This window comes from Sus scrofa, chromosome 10 (genome assembly GCF_054392235.1).
Source record: "Sus scrofa isolate SSC_HxYL_T2T_F1_AM1 chromosome 10, Sscrofa_HxYL_maternal_Yorkshire_Landrace_v2.0, whole genome shotgun sequence".
Classification (NCBI taxonomy): domain Eukaryota; kingdom Metazoa; phylum Chordata; class Mammalia; order Artiodactyla; family Suidae; genus Sus; species Sus scrofa.
In genome coordinates this window covers 85,304,031-85,316,497 of record NC_139392.1, presented here as the reverse complement: position 1 = coordinate 85,316,497, position 12,467 = coordinate 85,304,031, and the positions used below count along the sequence as shown (strand labels likewise).

Sequence of the window (12,467 nt, the reverse complement as noted above, 5' to 3'; positions counted from 1 at the left end):
AAAGGGAATGATGTGCAGAATGAGGAAACAAATAGGGCAGCACAGCATAAAAATTGAAACTGTGGAAACTATTTAATGGATTTCTAGAGTTAAAAAAAAAAAATCTGGGTGTTCCCATTGTGGCTAAGTGGTTAATGCATCTGATTAGCATCCATGACGAAGCAGGTTCGATCCCTTGCTCAGTGGGTCAAGGATCTGGTGTAGTGGTGAGCTGTGGTGTAGGTCACAGATGTAGCTTGGATCCCGTGCTGCTGTGGCTGTGGTGTAAGCCATTGGCTACAGCTCCGATTCGACCCCCAGCCTGGGAACCTCCATATGCCGCCAGTGCGGCCCTAAAAATAAATAAATAAATAAATTAAATATCTGTAATTAAATCATGACCTGATGTGCCTTGTAGTAAACTAGATACTGTAGAAGAAGTATCAGAAAAGCCTGAAGATAGAGCAGTAGGCAATACCCAAAGTGTAGTACATGGAATAAAAATGCAGAAAATTTAAATGAACAGAGTCTCATTGACATGTGGGACAGTAACAGTTATCCTCAGATATGTTAGTGGAGTCCTAGGAGGAAAAGAGAAACTGGAGAGGAAAACATACTTGAAGAAATAATAACTTCAAGTTATACTGACTCAGAGATCCAAAAAAACCTTCAATAACATATTAAACACACACATACACAGCCACTTAGAGAGCTATCATAGTCATATTGCTGAAAAAAAAAGTGATAAAAAGAAAAACCTTAAAACAATCAGTGGGAGAAAAATAAGGATATCACAAGTAGAGGGGGGGAAAAAGCAGTGAAAGAAAGGATGGTATTTCTTATCAGAAACAATGCAAGCCGGCAGACATTGGAATGAGATCTTAAAACTACGAAACGAAAAAATAACATGTCAAACTAGAATTCTGTAACCAGTGTACATTCTTCAAAAATGAAGTTGAAATAAAGACATTTTAAAATAAACAAAAGCTAGAGGAATTCATCGCCGCAGACCTGCTCTAAAATGTCAAATGAGGTTCTTGAGGCTGAAGCAGAATAACGCCAGATGGAAATTGGGATTACACCTAGAAACGAAAGCAGTAGAAATGGGAAATATGTGGATAAACAGGAAAGACATTCTCTTTTTAAAATTCGTTTGAAGAAGTTTCATCCAGTAGTTCCCCCTTGTCTGGGGGGGGATGTGGTTCAAGGCCCCCCAGTGAGTGCCTGAAACGGCATGAACTCTGCGTAAACTAGGTGTTTTCCTGTACATGCTTTCTTATAAAGTTTAATTTATAAATTAGGCACAGTAAAAAATTAATGGTACCTAACAATATAATAGAAAGCTATAACAACATTCTGTAATAAATTTATGTGCTCTCTCAACATATCTTATTATACAGATTTAATGCCTTTTCCATCTTAGCAAAGCACTTACTGAGCACCGAGGCAGTAACTTTTGCAGTTTGAGGTATCAAAGCAAAACTGGTACAAGTTTGTTTTTCCTCCTTCACAGTTTCATGGACAGAAGACTCATTCTTACCACAGATCTTAACTACCTTCAGCATATGATTTTTTTTCTTCCTTATTAAGTCAAGAACTTTCACCTTTTCACTTAAGGAAACACTTTGCAGCTTCTCTTTGGCGCATCTGACTTGCCAGCATCATTCCTCTTATACTTTGGAACCAATGTTAAGTAAAATAAAGGTCACTTGAACACAAATCCTCCACAGTCCAGCCACAGTCACTCTCACCAAGAGGACTACTAAGTGACCAAGGGAAGGGAGCGTGGACAGCATGGACACGGAGATGATTCAGGGGTCAGCCAGGAGGAGCACTCGTGGTACTACTCAGAACAGCTACGCATAAACTTAAATTTTATGAATTGTCTGTTTCTGGAATTTTCCATTTCATGTTTTCAGACCACGATTGACATTGGGTAACTGAAACCATATAAAGTGAAACTGCAGATAAGAGGTGGGGGGGAAGGGACTGCTATATTTAAAACATAATAAGAGCAGGTATTATGGAGTTTCTAACTGATGAAGAAGCAAGTTATAAAACGATCATGACATAAAGAATGAGAGGCGTAGTAAAGGTATGTTGCTATGAATGTATCACCTTATCTGGGAAGTGGTATTAGCCAAACATTCATACAGAAGTAGACCTTGATATGTTACTGCATGGTGCAAACCACAGAGCAACTCCTAAAACTAAGCAAAGGTATACAGAAAATGAGATACTTGTCGAGATAAAATGGAACCCCAACAAAAGATTTTAAAGGTACATTTATTGATCCAAAAGAGGCAAAGAAGAAAGGAGAAGGAAACAGAGATAGATGGGACAAGTAGGGGGGGAAATGACAAGATAATGGAAGTAAACTCAACTTCTATTGTTATTTTTAATGTAGTGGATGAAAAACTCCAATATAGGGTAGAAACTGTCAAACTGGAAAAAAAAGAAAAAAAAAAAAAAAACAGAAAAAACAAGACCCCATTATATGCTTTTACCAAGAGTTTCATTTTACATACAAGGACATCTAGGCTAAAAGTGCAACGAAGAGTAAACATGTACCGTGCAAACATTAGCCATAAGAAAGCCGGAGTGGCTAGAAGATGTATGTTTCAAAGCATAGAATATTACCCAAAATAGACACTTCATAATCAAAGAAGTGTCAGTTCCGCATAGAGACGTATATGTGCACCTTATGAAAGAAAATATACATACAGTGAAAAACTAAGAGAATTAAAGGACAAATAGAGAAATCCTCTAATGATAGTTGGTGATATCAATCCTTCTGTCCCAGTTATTAATAGAAAAAAGTCAACCAAAAGTAGAAGGAAAAACAGTAAGAATATAGAAGAGATCAACCCGCAGACTTGCCCTAATGGACACATATACAACGCTTCATTGAAGTAGCAGAACACACAGTTGCTTAAGAGATGTTGTCAACTACATTTCTGGAAGGTTTTAAGTTTTCCTTTATATGCAGTCATGCTAGAAATGAGTGTTTTTTTCCTTTAGGCCAATTCTTACTCTTTCTGGCCTCCAAGCCCCTGAAATGCATACTGGAAGATTGGGAAGGAGATTTCAATGGGCCAAAGATTTTATGAATATATAAAGTTGAATCTAGGCCATTTCTAAATATAATGTATTATTTTTGTTTTCTAGTACATACAAGAATTTAATTTTAAAATCGGTTTTGAGACAAGAATTTAATTTTAAAATCGGTTTTAAGACATAAAAACTGAGTTGTAGGAGTTCCTGTCATGGCTCAACAGAAATGAATCTGACTAGTATCCATGAGGATGCAGGTTCGATCTCTGGCCTCGCTCAGTGGGTTAAGGATCTGACATTGCCAGGAGTTGTGGTGTAGGTTGGAGATGTGGCTGAGATCTGGCGTTGCTGTGGTGTAGGCCACAGCTACAGTTCTGATACAACCCCTAGCCTAAGAACCTCCAAATGCTGTGGATGCAGCCCTAAAAAAGACAACACAAAACAAAACTGAGTTGTTGAGTCATTTGCTGTATGTGATGTAAAAATATATAATCAGTGGGCAGCTTCAAATATCATTCACTTGAGCTAATTTTGCCAATTAAGACTAAAAGCAGGAGAATAAAGAAATAATTCAGGTCTTTTTTATTTTTCTTTGCAGCAAAAATTTCTATGTTACTTTCCCTGTCTTGGAAGAGAATGCTTATTTCTGGTTTACCTTTTTAACGAATAAGGAAGGTATTTTATTTCTTCAGTTATTCATTCCCTCTGACATAAATGCAGTTCTGCAGTTTAAATGCTAATTGGCCATTTTGGCTGAGGAATTCCTAGTTAAAAGGTTTGCCATTTAATCCCAAAGTGCCTTTTGATTTCTTGAGAATGATTAAATGGAAATTCAGCCCTGGTTCAGTATCATAGAAGCCCATGTGTGCTCTCCTGTTGAATTCCCGTGGCTTGAGCATCCTGCTGGGAGGCTCAGGCTGAGATTTTATTGAATCAGGCCCTCCGTAGTCAGACTCAAAATAACCTCCAGCACACTGATAAAAATAATGACCCTTTTGCAGTTGTAAAACTTGAAACTATTCCTTGAATGTTAACTAAGACCGAAACGCTGTCTCTGCAAATGAAATGGGGGAATTGGAGCCAAGAAGTCACTCTGTATGAAGACCTAGAGATGGCATTCCACTTTCCCTCTCAGTAAGTACAAAACTGGGAAATTCTCCTCAAAGCTGACAAAGGCATCACTCTAGAGTCTATCAGGAGAACAACACGCAGAGATGGAGGTGGTCCTAGGCCGCTTTTCAGGATGAGTGGGCATTTCTGTCTCCTTAATTCATCCGGAATGACTTCTCCGAGTTCCCGTCATGGCGCAGTGGTTAACAAATCTGACTAGGAACCATGAGGTTGCCGGTTCGATCCCTGGCCTCGCTCAGTGGGTTGAGGATCCGGTGTTGCCATGAGCTGTGGTGTAGGTTGCAGATGCGGCTCGAATCTGGCGTTGCTGTGGCTCTGATGTAGGCCAGCAGCTGTAGCTCCCATTGGACCCCTAGCCTGGGAACCTCCATATGCCATGAGAGTGGCCCGAAAAAGAAAAAGAAAAAGAAAAAAAAAAAAAAAAAAAAAAGAATGACTTCTCATTGCCCAGGGCTAATGGCGTCTTCAATACTAACATTATTTAGCTGATGGAAAAAATAAAAGATATAAGCTCAAAGTGTGAGACTGAAGCACTATGTACTATGCTAACGAGAACACACTTATGGTTGCCAAGGGAGATGGGAGGGAGTGGGATGGGCTGGGAGTTTGAGCTTAATAGATGCAAACTGTTGGAGTGGCTAAGCAGTGAGCTCCTGCTGCATAGCACAGGGAACTGTACCTTGCCATTTGTGAGGGAGCATGATGGAGGATAATGTGAGAAAAAGAATATGTATATGTATGACTGGGTCACTTCGCCATACAGTAGAAATTGGCAGAACACTGTAAAGCAACTATAATGGAAAAAATTAAAATCTAAAAAAAAAAAATTAAACATTAAAAAAGGATTAAAGAAATAAGAAGCTCAAAGGACAAGTTAGGAAATGCGGACATTGTGTGGCATTTGACATCTACTTCCCAGAGCCCTCGACCGGACAAACACACTCAGGTAGGATGGTCCCATCCTCTCAGCTCGCCGATACTCTTCACAAGCCAGGGAGCCGTGTACTTAACAGCCAGTCTAATAAGCAATGAGAAATAGCCCTATTAGCGAAGTTTACTTATGCTGACACAAAGCAAACCATGAAAAATCCAAATTCTAAACTGTAATTTATTCCTGATAAGTCGTAAATCAGCAGGATTCCACTGCCCAAGGAGGGCCTTGCCGTTAAACAAGAGCTGAAACAAAATAAGCCTCATAAATGTCCCCAGCATCACTGAGCTGCTCTTTATACATGAGCTCATGCAACAAACTCTTCTGCTGGTCTGGTCATGATAACCTGCTGTCCCCGAGATACTGTAAGACAGACATAACTAGGGGTGACCAAATTCTAGAATTAAAATTCAAGATAAGCCCCTCCCATACAACTTCCTTGTTCTTCCAGGTTAATCTAGTTCCACAGCTCTTCTGAACACCCGTCTGATGTCTCAGTTCCAAGGTTGGTTACTCTCTTTGGTGGTGATGTTTTTGGTAAAGGTAGCAACTGTCTAGATCACATGGAAAACAGGCAAACTTTTGACAGCTTTTCTCCACCTCGTGTTTTACCCTTTAAAGATGATATAGAACATTTTTAGAATAAGATCACAGTTTTCGTACTGCCCAAGTAAATTACACTCCAAATCAGTACCTACAACAAAAATGGGCCTGGGAGCGGTTCCAGATTCCTGTAGAGGGTAAGATGAAAAAAAGGGACCTTCTGGAGTTCCCATCATGGCACAGTGGTTAACGAATCCGACTAGGAACCATGAGGTTGTGGGTTAGGTTCCTGGCCTTGCTCAGTGGGTTAAGGATCCAGCGTTTTCATGAACTGTGGTGTAGGTTGCAGACGCAGCTCGGATCCCGTATTGCTGTGGCTGTGGTGTAGGCTGGCGGCTACAGCTCCGATTCAACCCCTAGCCTGGGAACCTCCATGTGCCACAGGAGTGGCCCTAAAAAAAGGCAAAAAGACAAAAAAAAAAAAAAAAAAAAAAGAAAAGAAAAGAAAAAGGACCTTCAGAATTACTGTAGAGGAACGTCCCATCCACTGATCAAAAAGAAGCCTGCTGGGTGAAGGGAGAGAAGGCCTGAATTTTAGTCTCAGATTCTGTTTTCTAACCCTGTGGACAACATGAGCTCCCATAACCCTCATCATGTGTTTTATCATAAAAGAAGGGACAGAAATACGTGAAGATGGAAGGAAGCACAGTGGAGGGATGTAGAGAATATTCTGGGACATGGAAGCACATTTAATTTAGGATAGAGAAAAAGGGGTCTGGAGGGGAGGTGGGCTTCTGACCAGGAGGCCACACGTGGGGGGAATCAGGTTGTAAACCACAAACAAGAGAGGGGCTCACGTGATCTAAAATATGGCACAAATGGGAGTTCCCGTCATGGCTCAGCAGAAGCGAATCTCACTAGCATCCATGAGGAGGCAGGTTTGATCTCTGGCCTCACTCAGTGGGTTAAGGATCCAGCATTGCTGTGCGCTGTGGTGTAGTTCACAGACATGGCTCGGATCCCTGTGTTGCTGTGGCTGTGGGGTAGGCCGGCAGCTACAGCTCCAATTGGACCCCTAGCCTGGGAACTTCCATATGCTGTGGGCGTGGCCCTAAAAAGATAATAAAATAGGCGCAAATGAACTTATCTACAAAACAAAAACAGAATCACAGACACAGAGAGCAGATTCGTGGTTGCCAAGGGAAGGGGGGAAGAAGTGGGATGGATCGATGGGGTTGGTAGATGCAAACTATTCTATTTAGAATGGATAAGCAATGAGGTCCTACTGGGCAGCACAGGGAACCATATCCAGTCTCTTGGGATAGAACATAATGGAAGATAATATGAGAAAATGAATGTATATATATATGCCGGGGTCATTTTGCTGTACAGCAGAAATTGTCACAACACTGTAAATCAAATATACTTTAATTTTTTTTTTTTTTTTTTTAAGAAAAACGAGGGCCTGCGTACAGGCCTCTACTTCCTTTTCTCCCAGGAGCTGAGCTTGGAGCAGTTGCGATATGGCCCTGAGGCTGTGGTCCCAAACCCACGCTTAGTGTGTAGACACTGGCCTCCTCCACCAAACACGAGAGGCCTTGGACAGGGTCTTCCTGCTTAGTTGCAAGCTGGGGCGACTGCAAGCCACCGCTCAGCTTGGCACCTAAACCCTCATGCTGGGCCGGCACACAAAATCCATTCTTGTGGTTCTGAATGAGACAAGGGAGGGAAAGTCAGAGTGCGGGAGAATGAAAGGGGGAAGAGATCAGAAAAAGGACCCCAGGGCATATCCTATTACACCAGAGCGGACCTGATACAGGTTGCAAAAATTCAGGTCCTGTAGATCAAACCCTGGGAACAGGATCAGGTGCTTTTTTCAGATATACTAGACAGCGCCTGAGCGCCAGGAAGCTCTCTTTAAATAAGAAAGCAGATCAGATCACTTTGGAAGAAATACCCATACATTAACTGAGAAGGGTAGCCTGTTTGTATCTCATTTCATTTTCTTTTTATGCTGCAGAGTTTGTTGTTTAAAAGCAGGATGCCAGCATCTTAAGTCTGTATGGAGACATGCTCATGTGAAAAAGAACCCTCAGCAAGGGAGGGATTTTAAGGACTAGAAGAAACAGAATCCAGAACAAGGGGGAGACTCCCTGTGAATAAGCCAGCTCTGGCTGCCCCTCCTTCAGCGTTCTCCCTGGTTTCCAAAACATCCTGGCTCCGCAGCTGAGGGACGTGGGCCTGTCAGGGAAACGTCTAGTGTTGATTTGCATGTCTAAATAGGAACAAGTCGGTCGTTATCACCTCCTTTAAGAGCCTGCATGCCTTGCATTTCTCAAACAAGTAGTAAAGCCAAAGGAAGGCCCCCCACTATAAGAATAGATTCTATAAGCAAGTTCTTGAAATATATTTGCCCCCCGGGAAGGAGTTGAAAATGTTCCCATCTCCAGAACCCTCTCCTTCTCACACGTTCCCTCTTTCTTTTGCTCTGGAAGAGAACTAATTTTGGACTGCATACTCAGACCTGTGCAAAATCTGAAGAGTACTTTGAAAGCTACAGTCCACATTTTATGAAATTTGCAAAGACTTTGTTTCTATACTAGGAGGAATCACCAACTTAGACCTTTCCTGAATATAGTTTCTGCAGACAGAGCAGTAAAACAAACATCTGTTAAACCTTCCTTTATCCTTGACAATGAATGAAGAATGAAGTCTTTGAAGCAATAAAATACATACACATATACATACATGTCTGTGTGAAAGAGAATAAATGTTGTATCCAATACAAACCAGACCAAAAAAACTAACATAAATAGAAAAATCGTATTTTTAAATGGGAGTGGTTCCCATAAAAGCAGAAACTGACCATTTCTAATACAACAGAAAGAAATTCAAGGGTGCCAGAATCTCTGCTAAAGGAGAGATTCTGACTGCATGGAAACCACACGCACCCGTGCATGTACACGCACACGTGAGCCTGTGTGCACTCTCACATGGATGCGCACACACACAAGCGTACACCCTATATCCTAGATTTGGGAAAAGTCTGATAAGACAGGACAGCAGGGAAAAGTTGATAGGAGAGAAATAATCAAAGATGGGAGACAAACAGATTTCTTAGCCCCTGTTAGTGAATGGCAGAAGGAACTTACAATATTTAAGGTGGGTTTTTTTAAGAGGATGTACGAATAGATTTCAGGTATCAAAGCAGGAACGAATAATTCCTCACTACTAACTTAAAGTCACATCGTGTAGACAAAAGGCTGGAATCCTGAAAAAGCCCAGAAGATGTTTTGTTGGACAGTCAAATATGGACAGACAACCTGCTAAGTAGTAACACATGCTATATAGGACTTACACATTTAAGCAAAACTGACTGTACGACTCTTCAGAAAGTCATCCAGAGAACTTCTGGGAGGCTTTGACAGTGAGTCTTCAGTTTGACTTTCCTTACTACACAATATTGGGGAACACTCTGCAAGGATGCAGGAAAGGGACCTGGAAATAAACTCAGATGGGAGGATTTAGTAAAAAAAGTTCATTTAATCAAGAAAATCAATTTTAGGACAACATTATGTATTTAATATTGTAAATAGATTTTTTTTTTTTTTTGGACACACCTACAGCAAATCGAAGTCCCTGGGCCAAGGATCACATCCAAGCTGCAGCTGTGACCTGGGCCACAGCTGCAACAGCACTGGATCCTTAACCCATTGTGCCACAGCGGGAACTCCTCTAAATAGGTTTTTTTGTTGTTGTTTGTTTTTTGTTTTTGTCTTTTTGTCTTTTCTAGGGCCACTCCCGTGGCACATGGAGGTTCCCAGGCTAGGGGTCTAATCAGAGCTGTAGCCACTGGCCTACGTCACAGCCACAGCAGCACATGGGATCCGAGCTGAGTCTGCAACCTACACCACAAGCTCATGGCAACGCCAGATTCTTAACCCATTGAGCAAGGCCAGGGACTGAACCTGCAACCTCATGGTTCCGAGTCAGATTTGTTAACCACTGCGCCATGACGGGAACTCCTAAATAGGTTTTTAAATTAAAACATATATATAATAAAATGCAAAACTCTTACATGTACAGCTCAATAGCTTAGCACAGGATGAATCACCATTAAAGCACCATTCAGGTAAAAAAATGTGTCTACACTTGAGTAACTGCCTTTGTTTTCTCTTCAATTAACTCCTGTTTCTTTCCTTCCCAAGATAACTGCTATTCTGACTGACAACACTGTATTTTTTATTTTTATATACATGGAATGGTATGATTTGAATTATTTGGAATTGGTTTCTTTCACCTGCCATTATGTTTTTGAGATTTATTTAGGTTACTGGGCATGGTATTAATCATTCCTCCTTGCTAATGATAATCATTCTTTGAATTTACTAGAATTGATTTCCTTATTCTCATTGAAGTGATGAGCACTTCAATTACATGCTGTCTTTGTCTTTTACAGCTATTGCTGCTATAATATTTTGTACATATTTGCTGATGAATATACACATACGTTTCTGTTGACTGTGTCCTGGGAGTGAAACTCTTTGGGCCATAGGGTGCGTATATTCAAATTTAATGACTAATGCCACACAGATTTTCCAAAGTGATTATTATTGGTCTCTCCCCAGCCAACAGCACATGAGAATTCCATCCTTGCCAACATCTTCCATCAATTTAAAATAATGTATTATTGTTGAATTTTAAAGTAAGCTGTTGGGTGTGTAGGCCTTTACGTGGTGGTTTTAAATTTCATTTTCTGGGGACTAATGAGGTTGAATATGTATATATTTTAATGTCTACTTGTTTTATTAGTTACTGAGAGAAGTGTATTAAAGTCGCCAACTATGAGTGTGGATTTGCCTTTTTATTTCTGAAAATTTGGGATTTATGTATCATGAGGCTATATTGTTAGAAGCATTGAAATGTAGAATTATATGTCTTCCTGATAGTTGATACTTTTAACTCTATAAAGCATCCTTCTTATCAGTACAGATGTTCTTTCCTTGAGGTCTACTTTTGTGTGCAATGAGTGTAGCTAGCCTCCTTTCCTTAAGGGGCTGTTGCATGGCATATCTTTTTCTATCATTTCACTTTCTAATTTGGACTTAAATGCATCCTTTGCCATCGATCTCCTACTGGACCACCTTTTCAAGTTCCTTTAGCTCTCCATTGTCATCTTCTTGTAGATTAGTGTATATGTTTTATTGATCTAGATTTTCCCTGTGCTGTCTCGTTAGTTATATGTTCTTCTCTGCTGTTATTTCAGTTGCTCTTTTGGGCATTATAGTTTGCATTCTTGATTTATTAGGCTTAATATAAATCAATACTTTGCATCCCAAACAATGAAAAAAAACCTTATAACTCTAACTGTATGTACCCTCTCAGGATTCTTGGGCTGTTGTTTTTCACTTATTTGTATTCCCTCTATATTTTAACTGAGACATAATTATTTTTATACAGTGACGTTCATCCAGATTTCCCCATATAGTCCCATAATTTGATTCCTTCATGCATCCCTCCCTCCCATCTAGAGGCATAATTCTGAATGATACTTCTAATGGGGGAGAGGAGTGTGCAAGGAGGCTAAAGCTTGTTCTTTTAGTCCCAAACACATATTTTCTGGTTTCCATTGTTTTTGTGATGAAGTCAGCTTTTGGACATATTGCTCTTCAGAAGTTAATGTATCTTTGTTTTTCTGCTACTTTAAGAAATTCTTTATCTTTGCTGCTTAGAAGTTTTACAGTTTTTGCCTAGATGTGGCCTTTTCTGTATGTATCTTGCTTAAGATTCTCTATGGTTCTTAAATCTGTGGACTAATGTTTTCTACCAATTAAAAAAATGGTCCTGTTACATTTTACTGCTGTTCCTTTCTCTCTCTTCCCCTCAGACTCAAATTATATGTATGTTTATAATGTTATAATAATGTTAGATGCTAATGTTATATAATTAATGTTATAATAATATTAGATCTTTCACAATGTCTCACACATTCCTTATGCTTTTCTCCACAATTTCCCTCCATTTGCCTCTCAGTGCTAGAGACTCAGAAATTTCTTCTGACCTGTGTTTCAGTTTACAAGTTCTCTTTTCAGTTATTTAATCTGATTTTAAAATCACTGTTGGTTAACGTGTGTTACCACATTTGTTAGCTCAAAAATTTCCATTGGATTTATTTTTATAATTTCCAATTCTCTGATGCAATTCTTCTTGTATTTCTTGACCATAAGTCATAGATAATGTAAAAAAAAAAACCCTGAATTATCTGTAAGTCTGTTTCTCCTGTCTTTTTTTAAAAATTGATCAATTATAATTTTTCTTATTGAATTAAACATTACATATGAAATATTTTAGAGACAATTCCAATATTCTACTTAAAGTTATTTGTGTTGCAAAAAACACACTGTATTTCTTTTGGGACTTTTAGTAAACTATGCTACTTCTACAGAGGCCTCATGTGAATGTGTGTGTTGTGGATGCATGAGAAAATCAAGGCAAAAGACTCAGTTCTGTATTTCAGTGGATATAGCATTGAAAGGGGATACATGGTTTGGTCTGATGTGGTGTATTTTGTATAAACAGTGAGAGAGAGAGAGAAGGCAATTTATTTAAATGAATTGGCTCATGCACTTGTGGGGGCTGGTAAGTCTGCAGTCTGCAGGTCAGGTAAATAGGCTAGAAACTGAGGAAAGGGTAAATACTGCTACTGGAGTCTGAAGAGCATCTAGAAGCAGACTTCTCTCTTCCTCAGAGGGCCTTAAGTTTTTCTTTTAAGGGCTTCGATCAATTAGACGAGACCTAGTCATACTGCAGAGAATGATTTACTTTACTC

General features: G+C 39.7%; 1 protein-coding gene across 2 annotated transcripts in view; it reads left to right on the top strand.

Moving 5' to 3' along the window:
- LOC146399572 (uncharacterized) overlaps positions 1-12,467 on the top strand; it is a 617,271-nt gene that overhangs the window by 400,819 nt on the left and 203,985 nt on the right. Inside the window, exon 10 of one of the 2 annotated variants that reach the window (XR_014818092.1) lies at positions 10,098-10,194. The exons of the other annotated variant lie outside the window; for it this stretch is intronic. The gene's annotated coding sequence lies outside the window, so the exon portion shown is untranslated. The remainder of the gene's footprint in view (positions 1-10,097; positions 10,195-12,467) is intronic. 2 annotated transcript variants of the gene reach the window in all.